This window comes from Cervus canadensis, chromosome 28 (assembly GCF_019320065.1).
Source record: "Cervus canadensis isolate Bull #8, Minnesota chromosome 28, ASM1932006v1, whole genome shotgun sequence".
NCBI lineage: Eukaryota > Metazoa > Chordata > Mammalia > Artiodactyla > Cervidae > Cervus > Cervus canadensis.
The window spans coordinates 3,775,949-3,781,979 of NC_057413.1; the positions used below are offsets into that span (position 1 = coordinate 3,775,949).

Genomic DNA, 6,031 nt, shown 5'->3' on the forward strand with positions numbered 1-6,031 from the left:
CCAGGCCCCTCCCCTCTGGCCCCACAGCTTTCCCATTGCTGCTCACGAGACTAGGAGACCTGCTCTCCAGGAGGTTTACCCGGCCAGGTCTGTCGGGGTGCAGATGGACACGTTCAGATCGGGAGCCCGACTGGCTGCCACTCACTCTCTGGCCGGCCCCACACCCCCTTGTTCACACTGAGGACACTTCTTCCACTGATGCCCAGGGCTTGGGCTTTCCCAAGCAGGAGATGCAGACAGCTGTCGAGAGGAAGGTAGGGTCCTGACACCCTGTGGAGCGCTTGTGGACCAACGGGAGGGAAGCCCTGGCCCACAGATTCTTCTCTCCTCCAGGGGCCTTTCTGGAAACCCTCGCCCGAGACAACACCACTGGCTGCGTCTGCTGAAAGCTGGACGGCATAGCCTCCAGCCCTGTGTGTCTCCCTCCCTCCTCAGCCTCACCACCCCCTCCCTTCCTGGGGTCACACTCACCGCTGAGCACAGATGCATTTGCCTCAGCCTCAAGCTCTGGTTCCCAGGGAACCTGGTCTGAAACAGGAGACACTTGGGGGATGGCAATGAATCAAGACAGGGGGAGCCAGAGACCCCAGAATCTGGAGCCACTCTGCCCATCCTGGACCGCGTGCCCCTCGGCTCTGAGAGACCAACGTCCAGCCTATTGAAGTCACAGCTGTGATGGCTTTCTGGTTACCTGCAGCCTTATCCTGGGCTTCCCAGGTGGTGGTAAAGAGCCCACTTGCCAAGGCAGGAGATATAAGAGACGTGGGTTCTATCTCTGGGTTGGGAAGATCCCCTGGAGAAGGGCATGGCAACCCACTCCAGTATTCTTGCCTGGAGAGTTCTGTGGACAGAGGAGCCTGGTGGGCTACCGTCCACTGGTCGCAAAGAGTAGGACACGACTGCGCACACACACAGCCTTATCCTAAGACACGGAGCTGCACAGGAAGACAACCTCCAGGCCGCAGGTCCCTGGGGCCTTCGCTGGCCCACCGTTAAATGCTTCTGCTCCCTTTCCCTCCTGTTTCACTTCCCTGGCCTTGTCTTATTTTTGTGCACACAGCACTGCCACGAGGCAGGTCACACACGAGCGGGTCTTCCGTTCCCTTCTCCATCCCTTCCTACCCAGTTCCCCACTTTAAGGAAAAGGAACGAGATCTCTTGGAAGTTACATTATTTGTCTACAGGCAAGAGTTAATGATGCAAAATCACCAGCCTTCTGGCTTCCAGGCCAAGAAGTCAAGCCATATCATCACTGCATCCCCACCTTTCAGAGGTCACGTGGTTTGGGGGGGTCACCGAATTTCCAGCTCTCCTTACACCATGGCCCACCACTCCTGCCCCTCTAAAGTTAGAAGTGGCCTGGGGTCTGGCTGAGATCAAAGCAGTGCACATAGAGGTCACCTGGGTCCAGACAGGAGCCCTAGAAAGCACGGTGACTCCCCAGGATGCTCTTTACGTCCGGCCTGAGGGACAGCAGGCCTGGGCTGGGTGCTTGGTCTGGCTGCCCCAGTCCTGGGGTGAGGCTGGCACGAAGAGCCCTGGCGCCCACTCGTAGGGGCTATGTAGTGAGAAAGAGAAGGAAACCTTTTGGGCTTTAAGCCATTGAGACTTGGGGTGTGTGTTTACTGTAGGATAACCTAGTGCATCCTGTCTATTGATTAGCATCCTGACTAAGAAACACACATTCAATGGGCAAGTCCAGTCTACAGATTTGGGCTTATTTTGATTTCTTTCAAAAGAGACACATGGAAGGCAGTTTTATCATGTATCAAAGATGTTCTCAGATTCAGACAACTTCTAGATCCTGGGAAGGGCATGTCTCCTTGGCTGCAGCCTTCACCGTGAGAGCGTTGAAAAGGCTTCGAGATGAAAGCCAAGGACACCCTTCACTTCTGGGGTCGCAGGCTCCAGGTAGATGTTCCAGGTTTCTGCCACCACACGGCTCTTCCCAGGGCCCCAGGTGACACCTTTGATCGACCACGGGCCAATCAAAATGGGTTAAAAAGATGGTTTTGAGCTTGCCAAGAATTCATATACGTAGGAAGAGACAGGCAACCCAATAGAGGCAGTAACTATGTCTCACGCCATCCATCAGCTCTACAAGGAAGCCCCAGAGTGGAGAGGGCTGGCAAAGGTGGAGATGAATCCCTTCCTCCAAGTCCCTCAGCCTGTCTGGACTCAGCAGAGCTCCTGGGAAAGGACGTGTCTCTTTTCAGTGGCTCTGGACATGCATCAGGATGGGAAAGGGGGCTCTTCCTCCTTGGGGGGCAGAGGGACCCCCCACAAGCCTCCCTCTCTCTGCCAAGACCAGGGCTGCATTTCCTGTCCAAACTCTGAGCCCAGGAGAGTTAAACACCAAGCACTTCAAAAGGACATGGAATCATCACTCAAAACAGTAAACTCTTTGCTTAAGAAAAGGTTCCTGGGCTCCTTCGAGCTTGCAATCTCCTCTTCTCGATCTTTGTGCCCTGCGGCTCTGTCTGGAGGGAACACTGACCTGGTCCAGAGCACTCAGGATGATCCCTTCACGTCCAGTCCTGTGTGCTCCCCCCCTGCAGGGCTTGCCTGCCCAGTCTTCTCTGGAGATGTAAGAAACACAGGTTCAATCCCTGGGTCAGGAAGATCCCCTGGAGGAGAGTATGGCAACTCACTCCAGTATTTTTGCCTGGAGAATCCCAGGGACAGAGGAGCCTGGCGGGCTACAGTCCATGGGGTCACAAAGAGTCAGACACGGCTGAAGCAACTTAGCACACACGAACACACAGTCATTCTGAGCGACTCCAAGCCTACCTCCTCCAGGCAACTCCGAGCTACTCAGCTCCCTGCTGGCCATAAAATATCACTTTATTTCAAGCCAGTAACAGTATCCCTCACACTTAATTACATAATTAATAGTCCCATGTGTGTTATTTCATTATCCAACTTCATTATAAGTTGCACAGGGTAGGAATTAGGCCTCATTGACTTTTATTTTCATCCTGTCCTCCCCACAAGGATTTTTTTCTGGGGGCAAAGAGTCACTCAACACACACTCTGCTTCATTTCACAAGAAAGTTGAGCCCAAGACCATTTCCTATTCTTAATTTTTTTAGAACAGATTTTGAAAGTCAAAGCACCAACAAATGACCCTTCATGAATACTTATCTGTGTATTGCTGCAAAGTACCAGTTTTCTAAAAGTTGCAAACCCACTTCTTTGGAGTGGGGCCGGGGAGGAAGTGAAATGACCCACATGTGTCTGATGCTTTTACACTGAAAATGTTGTTTTGTAAGCTCATCTGAGTGTCCAAGGAAAATTGAAAGACCTTTCCATGACTAAAAGCATCCAAACTAAATTTAGAAAAACTCTGAAACTCCTGCACACAAATTCCACTGCCTCTATCCCAGGCCACCGTCATCAGTCATCCCAAGTGGATCCCCTCCTGCCCTGCCGGGTACCTCCCCTACGTGGGACAGCCGATCGCCGTGATGTCTCCTCTCTAAAATGCAAACCCAGTTGAACATGCTGCCACGGCTCTTCTGTTGCTGAGTCGTGTCCGACTCTTTGTGACCCCGTGGACTATAGCCCACCAGGCTTCTCTGTCCCTGGGATTTCCTAGGCAAGAATACTGGAGTGGGCTGCTGTTTCCTTCTCCAGGGGATCTTCCTGACCCAGGGATCGAACCCGCATCTCCTACCTCGGCAGGCAGGCTCTTTACCACCTGAGCCACAACTGAACATGACCCCTCCTGAAAGCCTCCTGATGTGCCCCACAATGCCCTCCGTTGCTAACGTAGCTCAAGAGGAGAGGCTTCCAGAAGATGCTTCATTTTCTAATCATGAGACAGCAGTGCCTTTTCTCCTTGGTTAAGCGGCATCTTCTACAGATTTCCTCTTCAACCCTTCTAACCTGGTCTGACTCACCATACACTTGGACAAAATGCTTTTTGTTCTGCCAAGAGAATGGAGTCCAGGATTCACAGGTGTCTGGATTCCAGTCCTGTCTTGATGCACTCCGAGCCTCGGTTCCCACATCCACAGAATGGGGCTAAATGGTCCCTAAGTGAGCAAGCTTCCTGCAGCTTTGACATCTCACAATGTAAGCTCCAGCTCTGCCTGGAGGTCGTTGTGTCTGCTCTGTAATTGGCTTCTTGGCATCAGCACTTTACTTAGTCATGAGGCAGAAAGTTTGGGGCAAGAAATGTCCCCTGAGTCCCCTGGCACAGGAAGCAGAAGGAGGAACCACAAGCCTTAGCCTTCTGTGACCTCTGACCTCCCAATGCTCACACATGGAGCCTCTCCCACCTCCGTCTTACTGAGCTGATTTTGGGGGCACAATTCCTATGCAACTGACAGTCAGTGAGTCTAGTTTCCACTGCAAGAGAGAGGGTTTTCATTTATTTCCCCTGTGTGCTTGGTAAATGGGGCTCCCCAGGTGGCGCTAGTAATAAAGAGCCCTCCTGCCGGAGCAGGAGATGTAAGAGACATGGGTTTGATCCCTGGGTCGGGAAGATCCTCTGGAGGAGGGAATGGCAATGCATTCCAGTATTCTTTTCTGGGGAATCCCATAGACAGAGGAGCCTGGTGGGCTACAGTCCGTGGGGTCGCAAAGAGTCGGACACAACTGAAGCAAAGCGATTCAGCACACACGCACACTTGGTAAATAAAAACAAAAAGCAGAGTAGCGGTTGCTGCTTATGGCTGGTGGGGAGTGGGACGTCAGGACAGGAGGGTGGAAGCTAAAGAGGAGTTAAAGGGGTTTCTCTTCATAGTAATAAAAATATCCTAAAACTGATTATAGCAGTGATTGCATAGCTCTGTAAATATACTAGAAATCATTGATTTGTGAGCTGTAAATGGGTGAATAGTGTGATGTGTAAATTACCTCAATAAAGCTATTTCACACACACACACACAACCCTGACAAGGTAGCAGCTTCTGAGAAGTCCGAGTCTCTCTCTGATGGTGGGAGAGACAGGCATCATCCCATGTGCCCCAGTGAAGTCAGGGGAGGTGGGAGAGGCGCTGAGAGCAGGGCGAGCCTGCAGGACCCAGGGGCGGGAGGAGCCACGGGGGCAGGAGGGACAGAGTGCCTGCCCGCCTGGCATTTCAGGCTCTATCAGTGGGTCCAGGCCCTTAGCCAGTAGATGAGCCTTCTTCCCAGTTGAGGTGTGCCAGGATTTCTGGCAGGGGAGGACCTGGGGTCAGGCCGCCCACACCCACTGCCCAGCTCAGGGTGTCATCCCCCCACACCCTCCCCTCTGACCCCTCTCACCTCTGTCCTCACTGCCAACTGATCTCACAGCTGCAGGGAAGGGACCTACTGCCCCCTCTCCACACAGATTAGGTACATAGATGATAGATAGATGATAGATACAGATAGATGATAGATACATAGATGGGTAGGTACATGGATAATAGATAGACATACCTTGGTTGGGGCTTCCCTGAGAGCTCAGTTGGTAAAGAATCCGCCTGCAATGCAGGAGACCCTGGTTTGATTCCTGGGTCAGGAAGATCCACTGGAGAAGGGTTAGGCTACCCACTCCAGTATTCTTGGGATTCCCTTGTGGCTCAGCTGGTAAAGAATCTGCTTGCAATGCAGGAGACCTGAGTTTGATCCCTGGGTTGGGAAGATCCCCTGGAGAAGGGAAAGGCTGCCCACTCCAGTATTCTGGCCTGGAGAATTCCATAGACTGTATGGTCCATGGGGTCACAAAGAATCAATCAGACACGACTGAGCGACTTTCACTTTCACTACCTTGGTTGAACCCAAGGATAGTATAATGAGGTTATCATGAGGAATCTGGTGGGACTGGGGGAAACAGTCATGAAAGCAGGACTCCTCTTATACTCCACATATTCTTGGCTCGGGAGAAATCTTAGTTCTCAAAACGCTATAAGAGGTCAGAGGGCAGCAGTGTTCTCTGTGTACCTGGCACAGTGCCCAGGAAGGCAAGCTGTCTACGGAAGAGACGAAATTCAGAGATGCGGTTGGAAATTGCTCACAAGTGGCTATCGCCTTTCCAGGTTAGATGAGCTCAGCAAAGCAT

General features: G+C 52.1%; 1 long non-coding RNA gene across 1 annotated transcript; it reads right to left on the reverse strand.

Annotated features, from left to right (window-relative positions):
• Nucleotides 1–2,076: 2,076 nt before the first annotated feature.
• LOC122429705 lies at nucleotides 2,077–5,454 on the reverse strand. The gene is made up of 3 exons (XR_006266111.1): nucleotides 5,410–5,454; nucleotides 2,498–2,579; nucleotides 2,077–2,190 (listed from the first exon to the last, which is right to left on the reverse strand). It is a non-coding gene; the product is annotated as an uncharacterized LOC122429705 (long non-coding RNA).
• Between the last annotated feature and the right edge of the window lie 577 nt (nucleotides 5,455–6,031).